At 44.8% G+C, this 15,058-nt stretch overlaps 1 long non-coding RNA gene across 2 annotated transcripts in view; it reads left to right on the forward strand.

Moving 5' to 3' along the window:
• The first annotated feature begins 5,225 nt into the window (after window positions 1-5,225).
• Window positions 5,226-15,058, forward strand: part of LOC139828601 (uncharacterized) — a 53,708-nt gene continuing 43,875 nt past the window's right edge. The window contains exons 1-2 of one of the 2 annotated variants that reach the window (XR_011740400.1): window positions 5,226-5,459; window positions 9,013-9,190. This is a non-coding gene — a long non-coding RNA (uncharacterized lncRNA). The remainder of the gene's footprint in view (window positions 5,460-9,012; window positions 9,191-15,058) is intronic. The other variant, XR_011740399.1, reaches the window with a different exon arrangement.

The raw sequence follows: 15,058 nt of genomic DNA on the forward strand, positions 1-15,058 counted from the left end.
TATTTTAAAGATGAGTATTGCAAATTTCTTTGAACCTGTGTGAAGTCCCTATTGGTCGCTTGACACAGATCTGTTACTTGTGTGTATTTGGAGCACTTGGTTAACGAGTATTCTTTAAACTTTTGGTCTGAGGTTTGTTGGAGCGTCCTACGGCAGAAAGAATGATTTTAGTAGTGTTGTTGCTGCTGCTGTTTTTTTTTTTTCTTCTTTTTTTTTTTTCTTTTCTTAATATGGGGCGGGGGAACGGTGCAATAGTGGTTGATCGTCATCCTGTATATGTTCTGAATTAGCGACGATCACTGCGGCGGGAACTGCTAAGTCCACGCCATGCTTGTGCTGTTCGCTTGACTCTGGAGAGGGGAGCAGTGCTTTGAAATCCCCGGCAGAGAGAGGGGTATTTTCGCAGGCAGGAAGGTTGTGAGGCGTCTCTCGGCTGTTCCTGCGCTGTTTCAGTCCCTAAAGCAAACTTTCCCCTAACAAGGCGCCCTTTGCGGATTTACTTACGAAGACCTGCGGGGAGAGACACGAACCCCGACTCTGCAGCCTCGACCGGGGCCATGATTTTCTTTCTAATCTCGGGATGCTGTCGGGCTGTTTTTCCTGTGGGGTTTATTAGATTTCGACGTAGACGGGGGATATCTGAGCGAGGTCCCGCCGAGCCCGGGGCAGGCCGTGCCGGCAGCCCCCGCGCTGCTCCGCACCGCCTGCTCCGTGGTAGTCAAAACTCTGGGGCCCGTCGTCCGCAGGCTTCCGCGCCCGCGAAGGCTTTTGCCGCCGGGGAGGAGCGTTTGGAGATACCCACGGCAGCACCGCAGTGCTTGCGGGAGGGTACAGGAGGCTGTTTGGGATGTGTGAGGGTGCTGTCCCCTCTCGGGCGATATGCCAGCTGGGCGCACACAGCAACCCCTGGCCTCACCTGTGCTGTTTGCACGCAGAAAGTTAAATACAAAACAATAATCGGGCGCTTCAATTCCCCCCCGCGAAACACTCGCCTTTCAGGTCGCTTTAACGGTTTGTGAACGATCGTTTGAATTTTTTAAAAAGGCAAGTCCGGCATTCCTTAAACAAAGTTAGCTTCTTTACTACAGACAGTGTTCGAAATGGGGGTACACACCCCTCGCTGGCCTCGACCGCTTACCGCCCTTGTTTTAGCCGTAAGGAGGTAGCAGTCCCTGGACTGATGCACATACATCGGGACTTTTATTTACTGTTTTTCTGGCCTCGCTGGTAAAAGGCTCCGACTTTGTAAGTTTTCTCACGTTCAGAGTTCTTGCTCCTTTCGGAGCAACTTTTAAGCTGAGCAAGCGGAAAGCCCGGCGGCGGGCTGGTGCCGGCGGGCGCACAGGGAGCCCCGTAGAGCGCCCGGGTCGGCAGGAGCCCCGGCGCAGCCGGCGCAGAGTCGGAGCCCCTATGCAAAGCCCACTTCCAGCCGGCAGGACGGGGAAGGAGATCTCTGGGAAAGGCTGCTGACACAGTGCAGGGTATTTCAAGTGACTTGATGCTGTAAGAGCCGGAGTGGGTTTTACCGCTAGAGCTGAGAGGGATTGAATTTGTGAGCGATATCTCCATGGAGGAGACTGTACCGTTTACTAGACACGTTATGTATCACCGTTACAAAATGCACATATGCATATAAAAACATCCGCACCCCGTTCACACTCGCACGACGTCTGTGTACCCCGACACGGGTGTGCCTGTCCGTGTCCGCGGGTGGGAAGCGCCCGCCACGGCGTGCACACGTGCGCGCTCTGCACCTCGAAATGAGGGATCGAGCCCCGCGGCGCTTCCCCGGGAAATCATCACGTTTTCCTCAAAATGTGGCGATTCTCTCCTGAGCGAGTGTTTGCTGCCGAGGAGAGGCCGGGGAGCGCTGGGAGGCCCGGTCGGGGCCCGGCACGACCGTACAACCCGGCCTGCGGAGAGGCTCCGCCGCAGCCGCCCTCCGTGCCTGGCCACGGGCCGGCACCGCAGGCGCGGGGGAACCCTTGGTGGGGACGCGCACTGTCTGTTTTGCGGGTATAATTAACGGGGCAAATGATCATTGCTGCAGATGCATATACGCTCACCGGAATCACTGTTCGCCTTACTGGTTTTGTTACAAATATATACGTATCTATAAATATGTACATATACATCTTTCTATTTATATTCGCACGTAAAGAGTGGTATTTCTAGAAAGACACGTATTCATGTGTTTACATGGAGGTATACTTTTGAAGGCTTACGTAACCTCTATTATTTAATGCAAACGGCTGTGTACAATGGATCTCATTTGTCACAAAATGGGTATATTTTCCAAATTCGCCCGAAAAGATTCCTGTTTTGAACTAGGCGCAGGTTGGATTTCTTTAACTTGCTGCACGAAGTTATGTGGGTTCCTTTCTATGGCAAAGAGGCTGTGTTTAAGGATGCATTGTATATTAAAAATGGCCAAGGTTTTTATTTTATATTGCGGTATTTTTTTCGCTGCTAATCTCTGTGGGTCAGATCTGGTTCATCTTCGATAACAAGAAACACGATTCTGTGAAGCGAATGGGCTATTTTTATCATGCAGCTGGAAGCTGTCATCAATTCGTAACGTTTATTTCGGCTTTAGAACGATAGTATAAAATAGCATGAAGTTTCCAGATGACGCCCGTACTGCAGACAGGATTTTTCAAGTATAATAAATCAAATTAATTACCTTTTAGATATATAAGATCATACTACCTCTCTATGAAACTGCTATTAAAAAAATGCTCCGTGTGTGCATCTGTGATTGTGCATGTGTTTACATTTCGGGACCCAAACACAGCATTAACAGACAGGGGGTGGCTGGGGCGAGGCAAAGCAGATGATCAGCGGTGCACACTCTAACCCACGTTTAAACATGCCCGTTCGCGATACGTGGGCACGGCTTTGCTTAGCAAAAAACTGAAAGTTGTGTATTGGTCCTGGTCAGGACTTGAAGATCCTTTCGGATCTTTCTTGCTTCCAAAATTTCGTGAACAACACGGCCAAAGGCTGTAGAAAAATTAAAGAAGGAACAAGCCTCCACATCAGCAAGCATCCGATCCGCCGGACATGTGTTTGTGTTTGATATTACTTCTCTCGGGGGAGGTCGTGGGACAGTGAGTAGGTGCGGGGCTGCCCGCCTGGGGACGGTTCCTAGAAATCGCGGCCGTGCGCGGGGGCGGTGTGTGCGTGCGCGCCCGCCGCGCACCCCGGCGGCAGCCCCAGCGGCGCATGCGCGCCAGCGGGCCGGCTCCACGTGCTGTTGAATATTTATAACTCTCACCGTCTCCCCGCCGCCCGCGGAAGGTAACCGCGGAAGGTAACCGCGGAAGGTAACCGCGCCCGCCTCCGCGACCACGGAGGGCAGCGGCGCCGCCGCTGCACGTGCTGCCTGCTCGCTCTGATCCCGCCGTGCCCCTGCGCGGCCCGGCCCGTCTGGGGCTGCTTCCGCCGCGCCGTCCCCCTGCGTGCCTCGGTGGGCCCGGGAAGGCACTCTCCCCCTTTCCTGCCTTCCCCGACATGCTGGGCAAACGCGACCTCCTTAATTTACCAGGTGCTTTAGCAAATCACCACCTCCCTCCCCACAGCAATTTTCAGCGCCGGTGTCCGCCAAACGAGTTGTTTTTCGTGGGCTTATGTGGCAAAACATAACGGGCACGGTCGCCAGAAAAGTAGAGTCTCGAGGGAAGAGAGAAAGGTTCTTGTAATGGATTCCTTTCTGCCTCTCTTCTGTTAGTAAAATCTCATTACACTGTATGGCTCATCATATTTTATTGCTGATATATCGACATCGCATGACAGATCCGAAGAAAAAAACGCACGGTCTTGGCATTTATTCCGTTTGTAGGCTGCAGTGTTTAAACAAATAGAAATAATTCCCAGTGCTCATTGTTCAGCGGCACAAAGTGATTTTAAAGCCCTTTGTGCGGTGGCAAAATTACATCCCATGTTATCAGAAATGTACTTCTCAATCTTGCTAACGAGGTGGGTTTTTCTTTCCCTACAGAGCCCGGTAGGGAGCAGGCAGGACTGAGGCAGGAGCCCTCGGAGCCCGCGCGGGTATCCCGGGCGCATCTGGGCGCGTTGCCCTGGTGGGGCACGGCCGCGGCCGCGCAGCCCGGCCCGGCCCCTCAGAAGTTCCCAGAAAGGCCCTTCCGGGTGGAGCGAGGCTGGCTGGAAATCGTCCAGCGACAAGTCCTCGTCCGCAGCCCCTCTCTCGCTCTCCCCCTCCGCTACAGCCCACCCCTCTCCATCACCTTCTCTCTTCCTTGCCCGGCGCTTCAGAGAAACGCGCCCATCGGTGTGTACGCAGAGGCTGCGTTGTGAAAGCCTCTCTGACCAACACCTTGAGTGCTTGTGCCCCCCTCCCCGCCCGGCTGAGGCTCCCTGTGCGCCTCAGCCAACTACAAGAGGCGACAATAAAGCCGATGTCCATCATGTCGCCTGTTCATTTCAGAAAGGGCAGATTCTGACCTCAGTTCCGCAAGTGGAAGCCTGTTTCGGGCTCGCACTGTGGGCACCATTTACTCCAACATTTACACAGATATGTGTGAACATATGTATTTTTTCCCCTTCCAACCAGGCTTTTTTCTTTCTTCCATTTCACCCCTTAGCCGAAGGGAAAGCTTCTTGGTATTTGCAGGGGGTGCGGACGGTGTCAGAGGGACAGTGGCACCCAGACACACACCTGAGCCACATGCCCCCGCCTTCGCATGGGAAGCCGCTCGCATTATTAAACTCCCAAGAAAACTGTTGATCTCCTCCAAGTGCGAGGCTGAATCTTTGCATTTAGTGCTCGTGGCTGCGGCGCTTCTTCCTCCTCCCAGTCGCCCCTTCTGCCTTATTTATTTCCCCCCCCCACCCCCAGCTTCGTTTCTGTGTTGTATCTCCAGAGACCCCCGGGTCCCCCCGGCAGGGCTGGGGCAGGCACGGAGCGCGGGCTCCTGCGCCGGGACGGGACCGCGGAGCGTTTTCGGGAGGGTGAGGGGGGGCAGGGAAGAGGGACGTGCCCTCACTTTTTAGCTAACTGGACTAGGAAGCTTTCTTTTATTATTATTGTTAGTATTATTATATCCAATTCCATATTGTTCCTTTGTAACTTGCAAAGCGCCTGTAAATTTACCTTAAACCTGATTCCTTTCCTAGCCAATGGTGTCAGGGGCCGGCTAGCCTGTCCCTCCGGAGCATTAACCCTTGTCGCTAGCTGGAGTGAGTGAGAAGCTGAGGTTTGGCCCCGAGGAGCTGTGTGTGTAGATCTGGCACAGCTTTGCTCCCTTAACTCCTGGATCTTTGTTTTGGTGGCGACCAGGCAGAGCAGGGAGCGCTGTGCTCGCATTTCCCTCTGGCTTTTACACACACACACACAAATCCCCCTTTCCAACTTTCTGCCTTTTGCGCTTCCCTTCCAGTTTTTTCACTTCTCAGACCTACTGGCAGCATTTGCCGAGATCTAGATCCCCGCCGTGGTAAGTGATGCTTTTCTCCATTGCAAAACTAGCTCAGCTCTCGGCTCGCTGTCCCAGGGATGGGTGTAGAAGTTGCATTTGTTTGGAACAGAAATGCCCAACCCCAGTTGTTTCACGTCAAGCAGCACAGAGTAAAACTATTGTCGTGTATTAACTCCGAGTGGGAACAAACAGACCAAATAATCATTGCTGGCTCAGACAGTAGCATGGCACTAATGTCATTCTTTTTAAGTTTGCAAAGCAACTTTATTTATTTTTTTTTTTTTAATGGGGAGAGCGAGCCGCTGCTTTGGGTCTGATCTTTATATTTACATTACACACCAGACCATAACAAGCTATACAAAGAATGCAGCTGCCATATGTGCTTTGTGAACGTGCAATTATGATTGGGGGTTCATGCATTCAACCTAAGTAGTGTTGCAGACACACTGATACCACTCTGCAAGGTTCGTGCAATACCTGAAAGCTCACTCCATATTTGGGGGGAGGGGTTGGAGAGACGTTGCATTTTTAAAACCTCAATGTTAAAAAAAAAAATCAACTACAGCAAATGCCTCCTGGACATTTATTTTTAATGTACGGTCTGCAGCTCTGACTGGATCAAATTCACGATTATTCAGATGAGGTTGCATTTGAATAACTTACTGGTTTCTCTCTCCCCCGCCCTCCCCCTTCACCCTCCCCCTCTTTTTTTTTTTTTTTTTTGGGTGTGTGTTTTGTTTTAAAAATTAAGAAAATTAAGAGAACCGCTGAGTCCGTCTGACCTTTGGATGACATAATTTAGCAGGAGACTGTTCGCAAATGAGCACTGGATAAATTAGACACTCTAGTTCTCCGGATAAAGCGATGCTCAGCGCTCGGCTCGCACCAAAAGGAGCCGGGGCAGTGGCTACTCCGCGGCCTGGGAGCCCCCAGGGCGGCGGTGGGAGGACAGTCCCGGCGGAGGGGCGCGGAGAGCCGCCGGGCACCGCCAAGTTCAGGGCACGTCACGTCTGCCGAAAAGCCGCCCCTGCGCGCCGCTGAGAAACGAGCCCGATAACCGGCACGCTCTTGAATCCGCCTTCGCAGGTCCCCGCTCCGCAGCCGCGCAGAGGCCGCGGGTGCACACGAGTGGCGGGCCCGGCGGCTCCAGCTCCGCCATGCCGCTCCGCGCCCGCGTGCTCTGCCCGGCCGTGCCGCTGCCCTCGGGGCCGGCCTAGCCGCCGGGAGATGGGGACGCTCCGCGGCCTCCCCGCGGGCGCGGTTCTCGATCTCTGGCGGGACTAGGCTCCGTGGGCGGCAGCGAGAGCGCGGAGCTGGCCGCGGTCCCCGGGGACGCGGTGCCAGGGTGCCGGCAAGCACGGGCCCTCGCCCTGCCTTGTTAGTTTGCCAGGGTTTATCTCGTTAAGTTGTGCAGGACGTTACTCACATGACAACGCACAGGCAAACTCTGGAGAGGGCTTAATCCCCAGAAGTTTCTGTCAAAAAAAAAAAAAAAGGAAGGAAAAAAAAAGGAAACCGCGTTTCGGGTTTTAACTGATCATTTGCTGAGTATCTGCGGACACTGCTGCTTTGCTCACGCAGGCTTGTCGGGGGATTGTTGTTTTAGAGAAAACGGAGTGTTGCCCAAGCGCAGGCTCATGCCTTTTTTTCCCCGCTGGAAGAGGTGAGAGCCGTTCCCCCCCTGCAGCGGGGCGGGGGGGGGCAGGGGCACGGCGAGGGGCCGATCCTGCGCTGAACTTCTAGCTGAAGCAGGACCGAGTTCCCAGCCGCCAGCAATTTCCCCTTGTCTAATGAGTTGCCTCTGCTAATAAATGATGCCTCTGCTCAGGTTCCTCAGTGGTCTGCAGCTGAATCTGAGAGAATTTGATTCTTTATTTGAAGATGTGTTTTAATAAAACTGCTGTAACGTTGGCATTTTATTAGGAGGTTATTGTTTCCAATTTAATACATAATATATGAAAAACGTCTATTCTACCAAACTAGATTCACCTCCCTGCACTCCTTTCTTCATTTACATGCATTTAACAACCAAACCCCCAGCTCTACATTGCCCTGAATCATCAGACTATTAGTTTGCTGGGAAGCTAGTTGTTTCACCCAGATGGATAAAATTCTGAACAAACTCAGAAGAAATGCAAAAACATACGCTTTTCTCCAATTTTCTCTCCGCTCCCCCTTTTTTTCTTTCCTCTTTAGTCGGTCTGTGTTGATCAACACCACCAGAAACTTCATTATCTAAAATACAGACCTAGAGGACAGGGACTTCGGGGAAGTTCCCTTTTATTCTGAAACTTCCTAAATTTAAAGCAGGATTGAACATGTCCTCAAATCTGCACTTTCAGGAGTAAATGAATGATGTGCCAGACGCTTCTACTAAAAAAAAAAAACAAACAACCAAACAAATGCTGTAAGGTTCAAATTCTTTCTCAGGCCCATTTTCTGTGCACATTTTACAGTCAGAATGTAAAATGGTTACCTCAGGAGTTGATAAAAACACTATGCAGATATTACTGTGTAACTCTTCCTTCATTTTATTTGAAGTAGATTTTACTAATAATTCATAGCAAAAAAAACCAGACAGCCACGCTGACAGGATACCTTTGCAGGTTGCAGGCCAAGCAAGCTTAAACAGCTCACATGTTAGAAATAAACTTGGAGTAGGTGTAGTATTTCTGAAATAAGAACAGATATTTTTTTTGCAAATAGGTATTATTTTGCACTTAAAACTTAATTTTTTGTTTTGTTTTGTTTTGTTTTCTTGAATGGTGAAAGTTTACACCCACAAAGCATGAAGCATTGTAACGGAGAGTGGTTATAGTAGAATTTTAGGTTTTAAGGTACTGTCCATTTAAAAAAAAATACTAACGGGGCAAGTAGGGTTTCTGCTTGATACCTGAAAGAACTATGATCTGGGAAATACTGCCGAAATACTAATCTGCTAGATAATGTGAGTCCTGAATAGGAATATATTTCTGCCAGCTCTGCAATACAAATCAAGGAACATTGTAAATATCATATGGTCAATAAATCAACAATTTGTAAATGCAGTGCCAGCATCACAGCACTCAAGGTATTTTGTCCTATTTATAACAAAACATGTTTAATTATTCAAGTTTGGGTTTTCCTTGCCTTTATGCTTTATTGAAAGCTGTTGAACCCTTAGGCTTGTTACCGATGTGTTTTGTTTAGGAAGAGGGGTTATAATACAGGCACTCCTGTGTCTAATGCAAGTGTCTGGGTTTAAATCAAAATCAGTATTTTTCATGCAGGTGAGTGAAGCAGGTTATTTGCTTATGGCAATTTTAGTGTCAGCCATATCTTTTGATCCATATAGATTTAGTTATTTATTTTTATTTACCATTACTGCTTGCAGTGGGACTTTCACTGAGGTGAATATCCCTAATTCTAAATAGAGTTTTAAATGTACTTTGTTTAAAATATTTGGGATATTTTAAAAAAAATTAAATGCTGGATTATTTTTCTGCTGTGATATTTGTAGGAGTTGTTTAGTCTGTAGGTTTGATCAATATATAATGTGGTTTGTGCTTCAACAAACATTTTAATTATGCAGCAAATTGTTGAATGTTCCTACAAGGAGCAATGGACAAAGGCTACTGGGAAGTGTAACTACATTAAAGTGGTGAAACATGAGGGCTGAAATAAGAGACTAAACCAAACCTCACTGAAATCAATGGGAGACTCCTGTTGAGCTGGAACAGGCTTCAGGCACAGTACAAATGACTGTACAGGTACAGTACTTTTAATCTCTTTTCAGTCTTGCTTTGGTTTACAGCACGTTATTTTACAGGTAACATTCCAGATCTAGATTAAAATGTCTTCATTCACGCCTGGAATAAAAAGATCTGTGTTTGGATGTGAGCTCCTGATAGGAAGGCTGGACTGGTATGGCAGAGCTGATGGAAATGATATGCAAGGTTCATTTTATCTGAGCAATGATTGCTTTTGGGATATCTCTCAAACTGTTGTTTTTTTTAGATAAAAGTGTATTTTTGTATGAATGCTGAAGCTATCTAAAAGATTTGGTCAGGTCCTCTCCAGTAAACTATTTTTTTTTTAGCCACATGACTAAAAGTTGAAAATTGACCAGATTACCCAATCTATATTCTTCTTTGTCAAAGAGTGATGGCAATGAGAGATCCCCATCCCACCCCCCCACAACCTTAGCATTGTTCTACAGATATCACTTAATAATTAATTCCCGAATAATATTGGAACTTGACTGTGAAAATGCTGTTTTCTGGTAGGAGAATGCACATACAGTAAATACTGCTACAGCAAATGGAGTGTTTCTGTTGGGATATGCCATAAATGAGTTTTAGTCTGTTCCCACTGGAGCCGTAAGTTTAGGATCAGATCCTGCTTAATATCATATTTCTCCTTCTCATGATATTTAGTGACTGGAGCAAAAAACAGAGCTATTTAAAAACACCCACCCCTTTAAAAATATATGGACTTGCTTATCTAGAAAATCTCAGCATGACTGGAATTTTTTATTTTCTCCCCTCATTTGCAAAAGACTTAGAGACTCCTTTATAAACTTAGCTTCATATTTAGATACTCTCTCATTTTAAATTCCATTGTGCATTGAAGAATAGCACATTTAATTAAAAAATCGTAATGACATAAAATTGTGAAGTGTTGTCAGTAGCTGCAGAGAAAGGGCCAAATTCTTCCTTTCTTAATCTGGCAAAATTCCCATTGACATCAGTGCTATGTTCTTTACAGAGCTCGGACATGTATTTTAAGACTCCACCAATTACAAGAAAATTGTTTTACTCTTGCTGTAGTGTTTACTGGCTGACAGTAGCAATCAGAGAGCTGCATGCTCCTAGTTTTTCTGTTGTAAGTTAGAAATTGTTAAGATGAAATCCTTAATGTTTCAAAAAGCTGTAAACAACTCACTTCTGATATGAAAGCTACGCAAGAAAAATCTGGCTCTTACGAGCCGAACTTTGAGTTAAACTAGAAGAAAAGTTCTGAAGCTTTTTAACTTTTCCCCAGCCAAAGCTGTCGTTAAAGTATTATTTTTACCTGTAGAAGTATGATGAAAGGGCTTTACAATCCAGATCTGTTTATATTCTGTAGGTCTAGCAAAGAAACAAAATTTCCCCTCTGACATGCCCAAATAAACAATGAGCCTATTTCAAGTTCCACTCAATAAGTGTGGTAAATGCATAAAGTATTTTGAGTAAATGCCATGCAGCTGTTTGGTAGCTTGCATTTACTGTGGTATTGTGTCTGCCTGCATTTTGTGTACTGCTATAAATCCTGCAAGTGGACACTGCTATTCCTGACACATCGTGTTGGATTTTCTATAAGTCTATAGGTTTTGCTCCAAGTAGATGAAAATAACAAAACATTATAAATATTAGATAGTCTTGCTCCAGTGTGTGGTGCTGTAAATCTCTTGAGATTTAGAAAGAGACAGTGACAACATGAATGCAATTACACATGATACTATTTTATGAGCTAATTCTATAAAGCAGCATCTCAGCTCTGCACTGACAATAATTTTTCACAGCAACTTTCAGAGTGTCCCATGGAACCTTTTAGTAGATTAATTATTGGCTCATCCCAAAATAAATTTGCACGTGGCTAGAATTAAACAAAAGGCCCACCGCTGCTTCAGGAGGAATTTTGCCTGAGAATGAACTCAGGATAGAGCCAGTTATTTCAGGGCTCAGATTAGAACGCTGAAATACAGTGATATCTGCCAGGCAGCTCTACTCTGCCTGCGCACCGAAACCGTACGTGCCCTGCAAAGCCTTTGTACTGCCCGCTGGTTTGTAGAGGTTCTAGGCTGGAGAAGGAGAAATATTTCTTCTCTGAACCTTGTAGTTCAACAGGTGACTTTGAAATGACCTATGAATTCTTCCACTTTTGTTAGCTGAGATCAATAGCTAGCATGGTTCTAGGAAAATACATGTAGGTATTTTCTCAAGGCATGCTAATTTAAAGAATAAGACCTGGAAAAATACTTCAAGTGTTAGAGGATTCAAAGAGTTCTCAGAAAAAAACAACTCTGGAATTGTTATAGCAGCTGTTATACTCTATTATGTAAATCATCTGGGAATGAAAACAAAATATTGTGTAAGATAGTTTTTGTCAAATAATAAATATGCTATCATTTAGACTTAATGTTTTTCCAGAGGTGTTATTGTTATCTGATGAAAGTGAAACCTTAGAGTACTCCTTATTTTGACTGACGAGGATTTAATATTTATTTGTAGCTGTGCCAAAGATAACACAAATATATCTGTTCAAGAGAACATATGTTTCTCAAAATTGGGTGTTGTAACTTATGCTGTTGACCCATGCTGAGTTATATTTGTCTTCTAGGTGTCAGCTAGATATCCTCACCAATTTTAATCAGAGATACTAAAAGATAAAATATGTGGCATCCACCCCACCCCCCCTAAGCCATAAGAGTCTTTGGTCGGATTATTATTTACTTTACTGTTCATTTATATCACCATAGGCTTCTCTGCAAAAACTCAGTGGTTACTCTTCATTGCCTGAGTGTTGTAAAGTGGCTTTTATAAAAACAAGAATCATGCCCTTTCATTCATTTCTTCCCTTCTATATGAGGTATGGGCTGCTGGTGCAACATGTCAGTTCATCAGCCTGTTGACTACAGTACAGTATGATTTCACTAATGACTGGTATGCATACTACAGATTGCCACATTTTGCAAATTAGTGAGTAATCAAACACCATAAAAATCAAGGATACTGCATAATTAAATATACTTATTCATTTATTTTTACAACCATATATTAGTTTTAATTATTTATGTTAATAATTCATTGGGTGGTAGCACATGGAGCTATGGAATGTGTGATTTTTATAAAAAGTATGTTTTAGTAACCAAAGGCCTCATTGCAGCACTCTGATAATTCAATCCTTTGTGAGAAGATGGGTGAGTGCTTTTTCCTTGAGTGGGGGACCTCGTTTCAGAGATAATTTCTAAGAAGGTCCTATAGTCCTTGGGGCCAGCCTGATCTGGTCTGGTGGAGATACTGGGGAGGAGTGGCTGTCACCTTGGGAAGGTTGCTGCAGCTGGGTTGGCTGCTTGCCTGTGTTGCCTTCCAAAGAGCTGATGAAGAGGGAGAAACTCAACCCTGGCAGCTTAGAGCAGGAGCCTGACTTGGGTGCTCTTGGCAACTCACTGCGGACGTCTCTCTCTCTCTCTTCTGCTCCTTCTTCTCCTTTTCTGGTTCATAAAGCAAGCCTAAAGCATGAGTAACAACACCAAACTGTATCTTTTACCCATCTTGTTTCTGTTGTGATGCTAGTAATGAGCCAGGGAGTGAAAGCTTTTCTTCTAGGTGGCTGTTGCCTGCAAGGAGGGCAGTATTTGGTGCCTAATGAATCCCTGGGTTCCCCTCTGAGACATCCACCTCCAGCACCACTGTCTGCCTGCTGCCCAGATGGGCAGAAATCATTTGTTCCATGTCTGTGGGATGAGCTTTGGCCTCTCCTGAGCTCAGTTTGGATTCCTGGCATGGAGGAGAACATCCTCCAGGGTCTCAATTTCTTGCCATTCCTTTAGGAAATGTACTGTTTTTCAAAAGTGTCAGAGTAAATATTGTGTATATGTATAAAACCTATTTGTGATGTGCATGTATATTTTTTTTTTCACTGTACATTTATTTTTCTTTTCCATATGCTAGCTTGCCAGTTGGACATTCCATAAACTTTCAGTTGTTAAAACCATTTCTCTTCTTTCCTTATATTTTAAGTTTGATCCATGAATGGCCTGTCAAGAGTTTTATATTATTGTAAGCTGAAGTTGGATGGTAGCAGCGACAGGCCACTAACCATAATTGTGTTGCTGTTACCACTGTAACAAATTTGTGTCATTTAGCTATTTTGAAGCTTGGGAAGTGTATAAAGGCAAACACAGTGCTGATGAATATTTATTATACTGCTGTGGGATCTTAGATTTAAACATGTTTGCATCAGTTCTTTAAAACTGTCCTTAAAATCTGGCAGAGTGGCTCACATCTGAAAATCGGGGATAACGGTTAAAAATCTTGCTGGGAAAATATTTTTGACTGTGGAAGATACTTATTTATATAATTTTAATAGTAATAGTGTTAGAGTCTTCTTGCAAAGACCGGAGTAGGAGGCAGACGTTTGGTCTGACCTTTAGTCAGTGCACTGGTGTTTGACAAGATGCTAAGCACCATGTGAGGTACACAGATTTTCCTCATTTGACAGTATTCAGATGACTGCAAGTTTATGTCTCAAATATCTGTATTTCTTGGTGATCTTATTAGAGAAAGGAAAGTTTGAGCCCCCTCATAGTCTCAGCAGGAGCAAGCTTGTTCCTGTGTCCCACAGTCAGGGCAAATGAAAGCTCTGTCCTTACTGCTTATGAGGCTGGTGGTGTTTTATTAACCTACTTGAAACATGATTTTAATGTGTATAAAACATGCTAACAATTTCAATGTATTGGCAGACCATTGAATTTTTTTTCATGATTTTTTTTTCCAGATATAATTGGATATAGGCAAAAGAAAATGGATAATCATGAGTCATAATGTTGCCATCCTTTACACCATGATTGTCTTTTTGAAGTAGTCATAATCTAGAAACTTTTTTTTTTTTTTAGCTTATGTTGACAATATAGTGTGCATTGCAAAATTGAGATAATGAATTATATTTAAGATAATGATATTATTCTTAGATGCATAGTAGCCAGAATTTATCACACATAGAGGACTGGTGTTAGAATGGATCTTGATTTTTTTGTTGGTTTTCAGGTTAGTGAAAACTTCAGTTATCTAACAACCAGTGAGTCACTACTAATGGTTGAGTATGAACCATAAAGACATTATGAAGAGTTGCAATAAAAAGAGTCTGTCTGTCAGTGAAGCTGGGTACAAACTAGTCTGGTCAGACGTAACCCTTTGGCATCAATGCAATTATGTTAAGAACGACTAAAGTTGAATCATTTTGGAGGTTTAAGCGGGGACTAAATAGAGCCCAGATAATGTCATGACTCCTGCAAACACACAACTGACTTTCACCATTCAAATTTAGCTAATGGTTGTGCTTTTTTCTTTGGCCAGTGATTGCATGCAAAATATGACTCTTTTTAAATAAGAAAACATCAGACATTTACATGAGCACATCTCTCAAGGTCATAAAGTATGTGTGCTGAAGACAAAAGGATATTAATTTGACTATAATTTGTGTGAGGGCTTTCAACAAGGCAGCGGAATGCATATTTTTAAGATTTTTTTCTTTAGTAATGTAATTTTTCAAGAAATGCTGTCATTAGATCTTATTTTGAGCATTGGGGTGCAAATGGTATTACTCATGTTTCTCTTTACTTCTGACGGTACACTTGACACCGATTGTTTGTTCCAGTAGCATATTTGTCCACTGGTAAACACAAAGTCTTTCCCCCCTGCCCCCCCCCCCAACATCCCACACTTATAAAAAGCATTAATATTTAGAAAGGCTGGAAAAATAATGATATTTGGAACATATTGAAAAACTGTGATTTTTCCAAGTGAAATTAGAAACAGGGTCTCTTTAACATGGAAATTTGATTTCTCTACAATTTGAGGACTCATTTCTGCAAC

This window comes from Patagioenas fasciata, chromosome 9 (assembly GCF_037038585.1).
Source record: "Patagioenas fasciata isolate bPatFas1 chromosome 9, bPatFas1.hap1, whole genome shotgun sequence".
NCBI lineage: Eukaryota > Metazoa > Chordata > Aves > Columbiformes > Columbidae > Patagioenas > Patagioenas fasciata.